The 17,061-nt window shown below is 40.5% G+C and overlaps 1 protein-coding gene across 2 annotated transcripts in view; it reads left to right on the top strand.

The window, feature by feature from the left end:
* atp13a3 (ATPase 13A3) overlaps nucleotides 1-17,061 on the top strand; it is a 116,062-nt gene continuing 99,001 nt past the window's right edge. For both annotated transcript variants that reach the window (XM_067995270.1, XM_067995271.1), the window contains exon 1: nucleotides 1-115. The gene's annotated coding sequence lies outside the window, so the exon portion shown is untranslated. The remainder of the gene's footprint in view (nucleotides 116-17,061) is intronic.

The raw sequence follows: 17,061 nt of genomic DNA on the forward strand, positions 1-17,061 counted from the left end.
GTTCCGACGGGCTGGTGCGAGGCGCTCGAGACAAGCGGCTTTGTGCGGATTAACGGCCGGCCGGATTAGTATCATGTCGGGCAGGTGATAGGACCCGCTTCCCGGGGCTGCGTGGGTGAGACTTTTACTGTTATTTTAAAGGCAGCTGCTGAGGGCTGTCGCGATATGGCGACAAAAGCACGGCGGGCTTTTACTGCGGTGGTTGGTGGTTAACGTAGTGCCGGGTTGTTGTTGCTGCTGCTGCTCCTCTTATCAAACCGTTCATCGTCATCTGTCATTCTCGGTAAAACAAAGTTAAAACGAATCTCCAACGCCTTCAATAAGCGGCAATTAATCATCAAGCCGAATCTCCAGTGTTGCCGGCTGTCCTGGTCGCGCTGCGGATACAGGGCGCACTTTGTCCCTGCAGTCAGTAAGACTTTCTCTGTTCGGGCCGCTTCACATTTGCTGCAACCCCTTTGATCTGTGTTTGGTGTTTTAAAGATTCTGCTCTCAGCCGAGTAGAAATCAGAGCTGGTATTTATTCGAGTGATAAAGCAAGAAATTAACGAATCAGTTAATTGCGACACAGTCTGCATTCTCTGGGTTGTGTAGAAGATTACTGACACCCATTTTAGTGAGGGTTGCACTTTTTTTAGACGGGTGAGTTTTTAGATCATATTGATATGAATTTTGACTTATGGACTGGAGATGACTCATTGCTGTTTGTGGAACTTTGCTGTGTGCAAATTGACTACAGACTATACTTAAAAAGCAATTCATTGGCTGTAAAGTACTTCGGGTAGTACGAAGGGCATGAAAAGCGCTCTATAAATGTAAATGTGTTCTTTTTCTTGGTATTGTGGGAAAAGTCCTGGTATATATTCTGAAAATGTGTTCAGATTGTTTGCTTATTTGTGTTGCTTTCCCATCTCTCCATATATACCTACTTAGCTAAAGTAACAATTGTTGACAGATTTGAAGTCTGTTTATAGATCTGAGTGACTTCAAGATTTTGTAGAAACCTAAAAGGTTTATAAAATAGATCTAATGGCAGTGAACTCAGAGGTGGTGGTGCATTGAGATATTCTTAATGTGCCATACTAGTTCTAACAAAACTTTGTCTTGAGTAACACTGAAAGCAAAACCTATTTGGCTTTTACACAGAAGTATGATAGTGGTTTATAAGAAACTACAGAAAGTGCCTTGGCTAAGCAAGCACATTACATTAAGTTTAGACAAGCATCAGAATATATTCATTTGATCTGTCAAGCCACCCTTATTGTTAGTGATCTGCAGCAAAATTAAGTAGTCAAGGTCAACTGGACCAGACTTAATTTGGGACTCTGACAGATTTACAGTAGACAGGAGCAACAAAGGTGAAAGATAAAATTTACACGGGTAGAAATTGGACCCTGTGCTACAGCTGCTTAATGGTGCAACAAGGGCCAATTTTGGGGACTATAAAGGTTTTGAAGTGTATTCATCCAAATTAAGTCCTGAAACTTAAAAACATAATAAAGCATGATGTCTTTACATTCAGCACTGCAACTTAACAAAAGTTGTCACTTGGTGAATATTCAAGCAGAGTTGAAGATCTGATGCAGTGGGGGGGGGGGGGGAAGGAATGAAATAATGCTGCCTATGGAAGTAAAGAGAATCTCTGCAGCATTGACTGAAAAGAGGGCAGAATCAACTGCAGCACAAAGAGCAAAGGATTCGTGCAGGTTTTGACTAAATTTAAAGAAACTTCACCGAATTGAAAAAAAACAATTTAAATCTCAAATCTCATGAGACAAAAAATAGGACATAGTACTGTAACTTTGTAATTCTCCAACTCCTTTTATTCTTGATTTGTTTTGCATATAATGGTGGTATAATGCTTCATGTGAATTCATAAAATAAGCTTGTACAATGATCTTGATATAATTAAGTCACAAGTAAGATTTACCCAATCAAGTGCCTATGAATTCTTTCAAATTAATGTCAGCCTAAATGAATCATGCTCTCTCCCACTTGCCTCTTTTTTATATATATTATAGTGTACTTTTCTAGTGCACAGTCTTCAAAATATAATAAGCGGTTTTGGCTTGACCAGTTACTTATACTCGAGGATGAGAATTTGCCAGTCACTTTCCCATTTAACATTTTTCTTTTAAAAACTGAGAATTCATTCATTAACCATTGTGTGTCATTTGTTATTTACAGAGAATGCTAGAGATTAATAGATAATTGAAGAGTGTTGTATCCCTGGTGTGTATTTTACCGTAAAATAGATGGAAAATTTTCACGAGTCCATTGTCATCTCTGAGTGGAATTTGTCAAATGATTACATGCCACAGAGTTGTGTTGAACAGTATACTGTTTGCTAGTAGTTGGTGAGTGACTGTGATTCTTGTGCAATTTGTGAAACAAATCTAAATTTGTGTCTTTGTTTTACAGTTTTTACTTCATCCCTGACTGAACTATATTAATAGATGCTTTTTCCATATGTCACATTAATCAAGCTACCTGCAGTTAGTTACATCATAATCCTATTTTTGTGTTTTGAAATGTGCAAAGAAAAGAAATGCAGCCTTGAACAGTAATTGAAGTGTAATAGTCCATTTCCTTTTAATTTCCTATTCATGTGAAGTGTAGGAACATAGGAACAGGAGTAGGCCATTCAGCCCCTCGTGCCTGTGCCGCCATTTGATAAGATCATGGCTGATCTGTGATCTAGCTCCATGTACCTGCCTTTGGCCCATATCCCTTAATACCTTTGGTTGCCAAAAAGCTATCTATCTCACATTTAAATTTAGCAATTGAGCTAGTATCAATTGCCGTTTGCGGAAGAGAGTTCCAAACTTCTACCATCCTTTGTGTGTAGAAATGTTTTCTAATCTCACTCCTGAAAGGTCTGGCTCTAATTTTTAGACTGTGCCCCCTACTCCTAAAATCCCCAAGCAGCGGAAATAGTTTCTCTCTATCCACCCTATCTGTTCCCCTTAATATCTTTTAAACTTCGATCAGATCACCCCTTAACCTTCTAAACTCCGGAGAATACAACCCCAATTTGTGTAATCTCTCCTCGTGACTTAACCCTTGAAGTCTGGGTATCATTCTAGTAAACCTACGCTGCACTCCCTCCAAGGCCAATTATGTCCTTCCGAAGGTGCGGTGCCCAGAACTGCTCACAGTACTCCAGGTGCGGTCGAACCAGGGTTTTGTATAGCTGCAGCATAACTTCTGCCCCCTTGTACTCCAGTCCTCTAGATATAAAGGACAGCATTCCATTAGCCTTATTGATTATTTTCTGCACCTGTTCATGACACTTCAATCATCTATGTACCTGAACCCCTAAGTCCCTTTGGACATCCACTGTTTTTAACTTTTTACCATTTAGAAAGTACCCTGTTCTATCCTTTTTTGATCCAAAGTGGATGACCTCACATTTGTCTACATTGAATTCCATTTGCCACAGTTTTGCCCATTCACCTAATCTATCAATATTGCTTTGTAATTTTATGTTTTCATCTACACTGCTTACAATGCCACCAATCTTTGTGTCATCGGCAAACTTAGATATGAGACTTTCTATGCCTTCATCTAAGTCGTTAATAAATATTGTGAATAATTGAGGCCCCAAGACAGATCCCTGCGGGACTCCACTAGTCACATCCTGCCAATGTGAATACTTACCTATTATCCCTACTCTCTGTCGCCTTTCGCTCAGCCAATTTCCTAACCAAGTCTGTATTTTTCTCTCGATTCCATGGGCTTCTAACTTAGCTAACAGTCTCTTATGTGGGACCTTATCAAATGCCTTCTGGATGTCCATATAAATAACATCCATTGACATTCCCCTGGCCACTACTTTAGTCACCTCTTCAAAAAATTCAATACAGTAACGTTACATATCTTCAATACAGTAAAGTTACATATCTTCAGTTTTTGTATTGTTATAGAAAATGCAAGGGATTTGGACAGGTGAGATTGTCAATTTATTGATTTGGAGGGATGAAATTCTTTGACTTGTAAGCCTCATTGTTCGGTTTTCCCCAAAATCCATTTGTGCTGATAAGAGAACAAGAAGAACAACAACAACTTGCATTTATGTAGCGCCTTTAACATAGTAAAACGTCCCAAGGTGCTTCACAGGAGCGTTATTAAACAAAATTTCACATCGAGCCACATAAGGAGGTATTAGGACAGATGGCCAAAAGCTTGGTCAAAGAGGTAGGTTTTAAGGAGCGTCTTAAAGGAGGATGGAGAGGTTTAGGGAGGGAATCCCAGAGCTTAGGGCCCAGGCAGCTGAAGGCACGGCCGCTAATGGTGGTGCAATTAAAATCGGGGATGCACAAGGGGCAAGAATTGGAGGAGCGCAGAGATCTCAGAGGGTTGTAGGCTGGAGGAGGTTACAGAGATAGGGAGGGGCGAGGCCATGGAGAAATTTGAAAACAGGGATGAGGATTTTAAAATCGAGGCGTTCCCGGACCGGGAGCCAATGTAGGTCAGCAAGCACAAGGTTGATTGTTGAATGGGACTTGGTGCGAGTTAGGATACGGGCAGCAGAGTTTTGTCTGAGCTCAAGTTTATGGAAGATGGGAGGCCAGCCAGGAGAGCGTTGAAGTCTGGAAGTAACAAAGGCATGGATGAGGGTTTCAGCAGCAGATGAGCAGAGGCAGGGGTGGAGACAGGCGATGTTACGGAGGTGGAAGTGGGCGGCCTTGATGATGGAGCGGATATGTGGTCAGAAGCTCATCTCTGGGTCAAATAGGATGCCAGGGTTTCGAACAGTCTGGTTCAGCCTCAGACAGTGGCCGGGGAGAGAGATGGAGTCGGTGGCCAGGGAACGGGGTTTGCAGCCGGGACCGAAGACAATGGCTTCAGTCTTCCCAATATTTAGATGGAGGAAATTTTTGCTCATCCAGTACTGGATGTCGGACAGGCAATGTGACAAATGAGAGACAGTGGAGGGGTTGAGGGAAGTGGTTGTGAGGTAGAGCTGGGTGTCGTCAGCGTACATGTGGGATCTGACGTTGTGTTTTAGGATGATGTCGCCGAGGGGCAGTGTGTCGATGAGAAGTAGGAGGGGGCCAAGATCCTTGGGGAACTCCAGAGGTAACCAAAATTAAACTACTTAAAATTAATTTTAAACTTTGCAAGAAAGCTGCCTAGTCACATTAATTTAATTTTTGAAGTACATTTGACAATATCCGTAACTACAAGAAAATTAGCCTTCGATATTATTTTGGTTAGTGGTATACAAGCTTTATACTTCCCAAATTTTGCCATCAGACAACAATATGGATGTGGTCAGGACTACAATATCAAGTTTTCATAACATTCCTTGAGCCTTTTTGTGGCATAGCCAATTGACAACTTTTTAAATAAAGGAATAGGTGGTTTTGCCCTCACTCCAAAAGTTATTTTCAGAAGGACTTGGGAACTAAATAAAATCATGGAATTATGCAGCTTTAAAGGTACAACACAGCGTTGCAGTTTTTTTTTACAATAGGATCAGTGATGGGAGGAGCACTTCTCCACCCTCACCTCCCATAATTTTTGTACCTAGTGCCAATATCAAGCACACTCACCAGGTATAATATGAATTTATGCATGGTGAAGCTCTCCAATGTGCCAGGTATATTTCTTAACTACAGATTCAGAAGAGCATCCTATGTGGTGAATGTACCAAGAAATTCTCGGATTCTCAGATTGAAACTGCCAATTAATTGTAGAATACAGATAGTTTTGAAGTGTGGATGTATTTTACCAGGACTTGTGTGTTGTCAGAGAGGGAGGGCTTCAGAAGGCGATGTGCCTGGGAGGTAGGATGGAATTTGTCATAAACATGGCTGGCAATGATACACATGGCAGTGCATGCATGCAATAACAAAATTCTTATGGGCTACAAGAATGCAATGGAAATAAATGGGCAGCCTCCACACCTAATGGGCCTTAAATGTGGAAAGACAATGTTGCACGCCATGGGGATATCACCCTATGGAAGGATACAGATTGGCCACCATGTGCATAACATGAATCTACTTTCCAACATAATTGAAATCAAAATTATCTGCTAAAATCTGAAAATTCAACCATTCTATCAAATAGGGGGGAAAGTCCTTCTTTATCTAAAGAACAATAGGGAGACATGATAATTCACCCAAGACCCATTTCCTGTTAGAACATGCCAAGTTCACGGGGGATTGGGAGGGTCAAACACTGGCTGCCTCCTGGTTGCCCCAAAGCAGAAGAGTTGCCGGACGGATCAGCAAACATCTCTCCTCTCACTGGCAACTTAATATTTTTGATTGCAATTCACTAAATTAGATTCTTAGTTCCTTTTTAAAAGATACAATAATTGATCTGGTAATCTGTACAAGTAGATGTGCCTGTAAAACAGTGATTCGTGGTCCCAATAAGTTAAATTACAGCTTTGCAGAGTTTAATTTTCACCAGGTCCTGTGTTTTATTAGATGTTTTTTTTCAGCACTTTTGTGCATTTCTGTAGCTTAGCTACTAACATGTCGTTCTTCATATTGAAGAAGTTTTGAGTGTTGTTTACATTTCTATTTGCATTTATTGTGATATTTATAGTTGGACCAGAAATATTTGTGTCTAGTTTGTTGTTAGTTGCAGAAAGAATGGAGGTCTTCAGAGCTGTTAAGTGGAAGAAACAGATAGCAGAGCATTATGTATTTTTGTTATATGGTTTCTGGTTTGCATTTTTTTTTACATAGGAGTTCACTCTTTGCAGTACTATGGTAATTCATTACATTTAGCATTGTCAATTATACTGCATTATATTGTACAGAACTTCTCCAAATAGAAATTGTTCCATTTGTTGGCTCAGTGCTGTGGAATCCATCTCATTTATATTGTGGGTGGATTCTGGAGCACAGGTGGTAATGCATGAACAACTATGTATGCAGAGTTATTCAAAAGTCATGTTTGCCTGCCTACAGCCAGAAAAACAGTAGCATACAGTGTCACTCATTTATGAATCTGGTTTTGATTGAATTCTGGAAAATAATAGTGTTTGCCTACAGAATGAGTAGAATGTCACACCATTGTCCATGCTTTACTTGCATTCATTCTCGTGGGAACTTGTGGGTTTTTATAGTTGTGAAAGAATTTTAATGTACTGCACTGATGCATATACAGTATATATAATTCTCATTGGTCTCATCTGCAGGTTCTTTTTAGATAATTTTCATGTTTCTATGTGGTACATGAATGATATCTCAACCGGAAAGGGGAAGTGGGAGAGAGAGGAGTTTGATTTTGGTACTCCTATTCAGTCTACACACATTCTTCCCTCCCAGTTTTGGACTGTTTATTCTTTTAAACATAGGACAATCAGAATATTGCTGTGTGGTACACATCTTGAGTATCATAGTAATCCATCTTCACTTCAGTGTCCTGGTAGTCTCTGTGATTGAATTTAAATCAAAAGGTGATTGAAGTGTTACAGGTAGATAATATAATCTTAAGCATCTTATCATGTTAAAACATCTCAAAACATGTTTCATGCAAAGAATATATTTTGAACTGTAGTGATTTATTGGTAAGCAAGTGAGAAGCATGATTCCAGGGATGCAGAACTTCCAAGTTCTGAGGAGAAACATGGAACTGAACTTATTTTTAATTGGCAAAATTTTGGGGAGGAAGCAACATACTGCAAGTCTGGCTGTGATCACAGAATTACCGTTTGACTTTGGCTATGGTCATCAGAGGCCAAAGGTTTAAATTAGTAAGTCTCAAATTAGTGAAAAGATTATACATATCTGGTTGTTGACAGGTTTGAAGATTATAGGAATCGTTATAAAGGTAAGAACTGAGATGCCAAATACTTAGAATTTGATGATTTCTGTGCTACTGGGGTTTGGCTAGGGAGTGCAGTTGAGACCTTTTCTGAACTTGTATTTGCCCTCATTGCAACATTCTCTGGGTTAAGAAGAACTTTGTGAAAGGACAGAATGAGAAAAGGCTATTTGGCCCCTCAAGTTCACTCTTTTCACAAGCCCTGTGCAATCTACTTAATTACAGACTCTTTCCCCCCCCCTCCCCCTGCCACCAATTTAATCTCAGGAATAATGCTGTATAAGTATTCCTTGATCCCCAAAACTAATAAAGCTGAGCTCCAGAATTCAGGCCCATTGTCAACTCGCTATTCAACCGTAGCCTGTTGCACTCCCTGGCCAAGCCCCAGTAGCACAGAAACCATCAAATCCTGAGTATTTGGCCATCTCAGTTCTTACCTTTACAACTATTCCTATAATCTTCAAACCTGCCAACAACCAGATATTCATTTCTGTATAATCTTTTCACTCATTTGAGACTTACTAATTTAAACCTTTGGCCTCTGATGACCATAGCCAAAGTCAAACTGTAATTCTGTGATCACAGCCAGACTTGCAGTATGTTGCTTCCTCCCCATATTTTTGCCAATTAAAAATAAGTTCAGTTCCATGTTTCGCCTCAGAACTTAGAAGTTCTGCAAATCTGGAATCATGCTTCTCACTTGCTTACCAATAAATCACTACAGTTCAAAATACATTCTTTGCGTGAAACATGTTTTGAGATGTTTTAACATGATAAGATGCTTAAGATTATATTATCTACCTGTAACACTTTAATCACCTTTTGAAGTTGGAAAGCCCAAATTGCACGTAATATTCCCTACTAGTGATTGATGCCAAGTTAAAATAATTGCAAGTTAATATTTTGAATTAGAGTCCAGTGCTCCCAATATGTAACCTAGTGCTTGAATATCTTTCTGGGAGAAAAGCAAAGGAAAAATATTGTGTGTTCTAACTTAGTAAAAACAAATTACACAGTACCTTCTGTTCTCAATTGTTGCATCTCCATGAAATATGAAAAATATTTCATGGAAATGACTTCTACACATGTGAACTATGTTTTATAGTGTGACCTAAAAGTTTAATCTAGCTTAGTAATTTGTACTATATTTTTATAGTGCAAGTGTAAAGGAAAGGCAAAATTCTCCTACATATTTTGTCTTTGAGAAATGCTAACATGGGTAGTCATAGCAAATGGCACTTTTGGGGACTAGGTGGTGCAGTTGTTCGAACAGTGGCCTTTCACCTCTGGAGTTTGAATTGGAATTCAAATTGATAGTGAAGTTTTTCTGGTTGTAGGGGTCCTATGCATTTGGGCAGTTTTAACTGTGTACCTGATGGGCGTGGACCCACAACGCATAACTGCTGCTACTTTGAGGACCAATTGAGACTAAATTGGCAGGTGGCTGGTGTTGAAAATGGGAAAATTCCATAATGATGAAATTAAAAATGGATAATGGGTTTTGCGACTAAGTAAACCCAACCTTCACCTATAATATCTCGTTCATAGTACAAAGCCAGATTATATTTTGGGACATTTGCTGCAGGAGGGAGAAGAAAGCAAAGGGGTGACCAAAAATATGGCTGCTGTTAACCTCTGCCTTCTGCTGCTACTACAATTCAAGTGATTTTGGATGTAGGGTGTAAATTATCTTAAGACCTAGGCCTTCCATACTTTGGTACAAAATAGGCCTTTTTTTTCAAATAGTAGAAGTTTGAATTTGGTGGGGGGGGGCAATTTTCTGTCTGCATGTGTAATTTTCCAGAAATATTTTTATTTTTTTAAAAAAAGCTTATTTAATGTTAAAATACAGTCAACACTAGCACTTGATTGAGCTTTTCTCTAACTGCTTAATGAAGCAAAAAGATGACATCAGGACACCATAATATTTCTAATATAGCCTTTATCCTCTTGATTCTCTTTGCTCCCCCCGCCCACCCCCCCCCCCCCCCCCAACAAAGATGCACTACTTTTGATGGGAAAACAGGTTCTGTATATTGACAATATGGCTGGCTGTTGGCTTTCATTAATAGCATCAAACCTAATAGCTACTGTGTTGTAAAAATGATCACATAACAGGAGGAGTAGGTAAGGATATTTTAAAGTTAGAAACTGCTTATTTATCTCAGAAAATTTACATTATATTGCACCCTTTTCAATACAAAAAGGCAAGTTTCTTTGACTTTTTTAAAAAAAAAGTCCATTTATCATGCCCCTCTAAAATGTCTCAAAGCATAACTTTTTTCTTTGGTCAGCTGGGTGTTTCATCTGCAGAGAAGCCTATGACCATGTTGAAGAATTTCCAAGCCAAGTTACTGACAAGTCTATTCTTGTGAAGTTTCTGTATGTCTATTAGTGTGTAAAATCTCTTTGCACAGGGACATATTACACTTTTTTTATTTGATTATGTTTGTGAAGTGTCTTGGGATGTTTTTCTATATTAAAGGTGCAATATAAATGAAAGTTGTTGTTACCTAAATCCAGAAAGGTTAAGCAAAGGTTGGCAGACCCCCAGGTGTGTTTCAGGGTATAGCTAGAGTTTAACTAGCTAAAAATGTACAAATGTTATCAATATAGAGCAGTGGTCAACTTTACGCTATGTCCAGCTCGTACCACTCTGTTAGGACAAGGACTTGCAGGGTTATCTGAAGTTGAGTGGGAAAAATCCCATCCCCAGTGACCGGCCTACCGCTCCAGATTCTGGCTCAATCATCAGCAGTGCCCTGGCGTATGTGCACCTACCTGATCCAGGTATCGGATTAGACATCATCTGTAAGTGGATTGACTTGGTTCTGAGCTTCCATCACCTGACATGTTATCTTGGAGTCAAATCGACCCAGCTCACCTCTTTTCTCTCCACCCCCAACTGCCACTCATCTCAGGAGACTAATCATTAGCTTCACATAAAATGATTGTTCTCATGTAGACAAATGTGGCAGCCATTTTGCACAGTAAGATCCCACAAATAGCAATGAGATATACGCTTGATTCCTGGTTGGAACACTGGGAGAATTCCCAGCTCTTTCATATAGTACCATGGGATCTTTAACGTTGATTGGAACAGGCAGGGCAGGGTCTCGGTTTAACGTTTCAGCTGTAGGACAGCATCTTTGACATTGCAGTACTCAATACTATGCTGAAGTGTACATAAATTAGGTTGACATAAGTCCTTGGATCTACACACTACATACCCCAATTGAGAGTGCTACCAGCTGAGCCAAGATGATACATTCTGTGCAATTTAGTAAGGTTGTTAAAGGGTTTAAACATTTAAGTCGAATTTCTTACTCCTTTCCCTGTGCAAGAAACCAACGCTGTGGAGAGGAGCAGCATCGGGTGTAAGTTTTGTTTGTACACATTGTTTCTTTGTTTTTCACAGGTAATAGATCATAAATTGGGGAAAAAAACCACAGCTGTGCCAAAGAATTTTCCTTTAAAAGATTTTCAATTGTATGTATATGTGTGTATGTTACCAGATTTTCTATTGCATTGCTCATGATGAATCAGTGAAAATGTTGTTTTATAATAATAGGGGTGTTATCAACAAAGTGTGATCATGACACTTACAGGACGTGTGCAGGAAAGTAATTCAATAGCAAACTGGAAAATATTTTCTATGCATTGGGGACCACAAGGAAATTAAAGTGTAAGTTATTTCAGCAATGTAAATTGCCACTCCGGCTCCATTGTGCCCAACACATATTTCATCCTTTAATAGGCCGTCCCCACTACCTAATTTTTTCACTCCACGAAACAAATTTCCATAATTTCCCGTTTGCCATCTTATTGATTCCTATTCCAGAATGCTGCTCATTCAATTCTTTTCCTAGCCTACAATGTAAATCAATTCAGTAGGCTAAGAAAGGAATAGTGAGTCTCGTTTGTAAAAGTAAATAAGTGATGTAGAATTCAAGGATCAAAGTGGTAATGGTGGTGGCTTTAGCTGCAAGGGGAGCGAAAGAAGTGAAAATGACAAAGTGTAAAATATTTTGGGCTGGGGCAGGAATTAAATGAACTAGGGAGCAATTATTTGACCAAGTGGCAGTTGTGGTGGCTTGGACAATGGGGGAAATTTAGTAGACTGGAAAAGGTATGAACTGGAATACATAAGTGAAGATTAAAATAAACTGTAAATTACTGCAGTAGGCTAGGAAAAGAATTGAATGAGCAGCATTCTGGAATAGGAATCAATAAGATGGCAAAAGGGAAATTATGGAAATTTGTTTCGTGGAGTGAAAAAATTAGGTAGTGGGGACGGCCTATTAAAGGATGAAATATGTGTTGGGCACAATGGAGCTGGAGTGGCAATGAGTGGGGTGGAGCTGGGACTGCAATGTGGTGGGGCAAAGCTGGAAGTATGCCTTAACAGGACACAACTGGGGGAAATAATCCAGGGATGAAATTGAAGTGTGGCAGGGCTGGGAGTCGGCCTCCAGATAAAGAGGCGATGCACATGGGGAATAAAGATCAAGTCCAACATTTAGGTCATGCAGGCTAGGAAGTAGTGGGATAACTGGACCTTTTTGGGGAGGGAGGGAGAGAGGGGAGGACCGAGATGGGGAAAGAAAGAGGAATGAAAGAGCTAGATGGGGAAGGCGAGAGGAGGGGCAGGAGTAGGGAGAGGAGGGGGGCAACAGAAGACAATAAAGAGGTCTGTAGGGCTCTGTGCCAGGGTCCATTTCTTTACAGTGGTGGGGGGGGGGGGGGAGATGGGGAGGGAGTACATGAAGGGGGAGAGGAAGGAGATGGGGAGTAGAGGGAGCAATGATGGATGGGAAAGGGTTGGATGCCACTCAGCCAGGGCTAGTTTTTCCCTCAATAAGGGGGGACAACTGTACTGGTCCAGGGTCCAATTCCATCTCTGTGGGGCAGAAGAGCATTTTTCTCCTGTGGGAGAGGGGTAGGTTTTTGGTTTTTGGTGGTGGGGGGGGGGGGGGGTTTGTGGTGGGGGTGCTGGGGTTGAGTTGCTTTTGGGTGAGTGGTTGGAAGAGGCGAGAGTTGTTTCTCAGTGGGAGGGTGGGGGGTTTGCTTCTCATTTTCTGGGAATGAGATATTGCTCATGTGGGAGGCAGGAATTGATCCCAGTTTGTTCTAAGTAGTTGTGAGGGGGTTGTAGAAATAGGGATTTATTCCATGCACGGGAAAGGGGAAGGCCAAGCTTGTACTCAGTGGGGGAAGGAAGACCAAGTTTTTCTTCATGGGGGAGGTTTGGGTAGGTGAGTCAGGTCTTTTTTGTTTTTGAGGGAGTAGGGATGCAAAGCTAGGTTTGTCCTTGATGGGGGGGGGGGGGGTGGGGTTGGCAGGACTTCTTACCCCTCAGTGCTGGTTGAATCTCTGCCAAGTGAGGATTGTCCCAATCTGTGCTAGGTGAGGTGGATTGATTTTTGTTAAGGATTTCTGCTCATTTGAAGAGTGGGTGTGGTTGTTTGGATTATCTGCTCAATGAGAGGGATGGTGCTTGATGCCATTTCTGCTCAGTGAGTGGGGGCGGGGGGGGGAATGATCTCTGCTTGGTATAGGGTGGCTGGCCTTGTAAAAGATTTATGCTCAGTTGTGGGGGTGGAGTTGGCTTTGGAGGCAGTGTCTGCTTAGTTGAGGCGGTGTGGGGGAGCTTGGTTTGTAGCTGGAGGCAATGGCTTCTCAGTGGGGTGGGGGATTAAGTTAATATGCCATGATGCATCACCTGTGGAAAAGGCGGGGGAGTTGGGTCTGCAATGAATATCTGGTCAGTGGGGAGAGCGGAAGTTGTTGCTGGAGGGAACATGTTCTTGGAGGGGGGAGCGACACCTGCTCCATGATGGAAAGCCAGATTGTGCCTTCATTCGCATTGTGGATTCTGCCAAAATCATGATTCATGCTGAGTGGGGAGACAATGCAGGATGAGTTGGTGCTGTTTGTTTAGTGGTTTGGGCAGGTGATGGTTTGCTTACCTGCAATTTTCCCATTGGCATTTGTGCTTCTCAGTATCTATGCACTGTCTGAGGGTTAATGTGCACACTTCGTCTACTTAGCGTTTGAGCAGCAATGGTGTTGGAGATTTTCCAGAACGCATCTTTGGGCCTTAGCTTTTTTCCCCATCATTTTCCTTTGGGAGGCTGTGTGATTTGATTCACAGTAGTAAGTTTTTTGCTTGCAATTTTATTTTCCAGTTGAATCTTTTTCCATTTCCAAGCTGGACTTCTTATCTGCCTGATTTTATAATTTGCAGGCTAACAGTAGTTTGGATAATATCCATTTTCATACTTTGCACAAGCAGATATTTTCTTAGCACTTTTAGACCAAAGTGCACTTTCTCCCTCATTTTTGGTTCTCATATTCACTTTTCTGTCCACTTGGCCTCTGTTTCACCCTTCTCCTCCTCCCTCCCCTTTTTTTTGGTTCATCTTTTTCTTTCTCTTTCTCCTATGACCTGATGACATGTTATTGAACTGAAAAGCTTGATGATCTGATTACAATTGTGTATCCAGACCTTTACAGTAACTGTATGTTGTACATAGGAATTGAAAGGATTAAAAAAAGGTTGTTGAATTCAGCCCCCTTCACCGCAACATTATGCCCACTTGCCACCATTGGTACCAAGGGTAGTTATTTTTATCATCTATAACTTGATCAAGCAACTAACATCAGTGATATTTTGTATATATCCTATCTACTGTGTACAGGGATGGATATCTTTTGGAGTCAGGAATGAAGGCACACAATTATAGCCTAGCAATCAGAGGACTGAAGCTTGTCCTCAGAATGGACAACAATCCACCGATTATGAATGAGAGGCCCCACTTTAGAATTCAGTAACATATTACAAGTCATGCAATCTAGTGAAATCATGCATCACTTTTGAGTTTCAAGTGAAACAGATGTGAACAAAGATCAGGACGATTTGAATCATTAAAAATGAGCTAGGTAATAGTATGTAGAAACAAATGAGCATAATTGTTCAAAGGAAGACCAAAAAATAACTGTCTTAAAAGCTGCAAATACCCCTTCTATCCCCTCCCACCAAGAAAAGTTTCCTGAAAAGAAACAATGGGTAAGTAGGCAGGGTCAGTGTTAAGTGCTTGCAATGACATTAATTGGCCTTAACCTGTTAATTCTTTTTAATTGCAAAACCATTAATGCTGATCTCGCCAGAAGCAATTCCTGATAACTATCTGCATAGTTGTTACTTTATTAATTTTTTGTATTGAATATTATTGAATCTGGCAAACGCTACACGTTACCCCACCAGCGAACAAAAGCTATCTGTTTTTAATATAATGGGTCATTTGCTGGCTTTCTCTGCCTTCCGGATGTTTCTGCCTCTCTCTCTTTTTCCTGTTTGTTTTTTTGTTGAATGTGTATTCGGGGGTTCTGTAGGTGACACCTCTCTGTCTGAACACGGTGATTGCCTTGGCAACGGGCAGTTGCAGGGGCAGTCTGTAAACACCATGTATTGTTCTATGATGTATAAATGCGTAGGCTTCAAGGAGCTCCTGACAATGACCTGAGGAAGGAGGAAGCCTCCGAACGCTTGTAGATTTCAAATAAAAATCGTTGGACTATAACTTGGTGTTGTAAAATTGTTTACAATTGTCAACTCCAGTCCATCACCGGCATCTCCACATCATTTCTACCATAACTCATTCTTTCCCAAAGACTTCAACTCTTTACCTCTCCCAGTATTCCATTTCACCATTAATCGTTAGTTTTGATAGGCATCACTTAATCTCTGCATCTTGACCTTTCTTCCCCACTCTTGATTTAAACTTTGATTTCTCATGCTGTTGACCGTGGCCCTTTATCTAAATTTCTCCATTTCAAGATGTTAACTTATAACAATTTAAATAATTCAAATATATCTAGTTGCTAGTAATGTAAGTCTTTAGGAATTCTGATTTTCAAGTTACCATAATGCTTGGAAGGCTTGTGCATTTTTAATAGCAAATTGCTGCAAACATGTTAATTCAAACTTTACAGTTATGGTTAATTTAGACAACTTCATTTAAGGATGTAGCATCAGAGATCTAATTAATTTTACTTCCATATGAAAGAGCCAATTTAATTAGTTTATAAGAGGTTTTTGAAATCTAAATTAATATTAAAATGTGATCATCAACAATCGAGTATTCTGCTCTGGGACATAGGAACAGGAATAGGCCATTTAGCCCCACGAGCCTGTTCCGCCATTCAATGAGATCATGGCTGATCTGTGACCTAACTTCGTATACCTGCCTTAGTCCCATATCCCTTAATACCTTTGGTTAATAAGAATCTATCAATCTCAGATTTAAAATTAACAATTGAGCTAACATCATCTGCCATTTGCGGAAGAGAGTTCCAAACTTCTACCACCCTTTGCATATAGAAGTGTTTCCTAACTTCACTCCTGAAAGTCCTGGCTCTAATTTTTAAGCTTTGTCGCCTAGTCCTCGACTCCAGTAGAAATAGTTTCTCTCGATCTACCCTATCAATTCCCCTTAATATCTTGAAAACTTAAATTAAATCACCCCTTAATCTTTTAAATTCCGGGGAATACAACCCTAGTTTGTGTAATCGCTTCTCGTAATTTAACCCTTGGAATCCAGGTATCGTTCTAGTAAATCTACGTTGCATTACCTCCGAGACCAATATATCCTTCCTAAGGTGCGATGCCCAGAACTGAACACAGTACTCCAGGTGTCGTCTATCCAGGGCTTTGTATAGCTGTAGCATAACTTCTACCCTCTAGATATGATTATTTTCTGTACCTGTCTGTGATATTTTAATGATCTATATACATGGAGCCCTAAGTCTCTTTGGACCGCCACTGTTTTGAGCTTTTCATCATTTAGAAAGTACTCTGATCTATCCTTTTTAGGTCCAAAGTGGATGACCTCGCACTTGCCTACATTGAAATCCATTTGCCACAGTTTTGCTCATTCACTTCATCTGTTAATATCTCTCTGTAATTTTATGCTTCCATCTACATTGCTTACAGTGCTGCCTATCTTTGTGTCATTGGCAAACTTGAATATGTGGCTCTCTATTCCGTCATCTAAGTCATTAATAAATATAGTGAGTAGTTGAGGCCCCAGCACAGATCCCTGTGGGACACCGCTAGTCACATACTGCCAATTTGAGTACCTGCCCATTATTCCTACTCTCTGTCTCTTGCCGCTCAGCCAATTTCTTAACCGCGCCCATAGTTTGCTCTCAATTCCATGAGCTTTAACTTTAGCTAACAGTCTCTTAGGATGTGATGCCGGTGATGGA

This window comes from Heptranchias perlo, chromosome 13 (genome assembly GCF_035084215.1).
Source record: "Heptranchias perlo isolate sHepPer1 chromosome 13, sHepPer1.hap1, whole genome shotgun sequence".
Classification (NCBI taxonomy): domain Eukaryota; kingdom Metazoa; phylum Chordata; class Chondrichthyes; order Hexanchiformes; family Hexanchidae; genus Heptranchias; species Heptranchias perlo.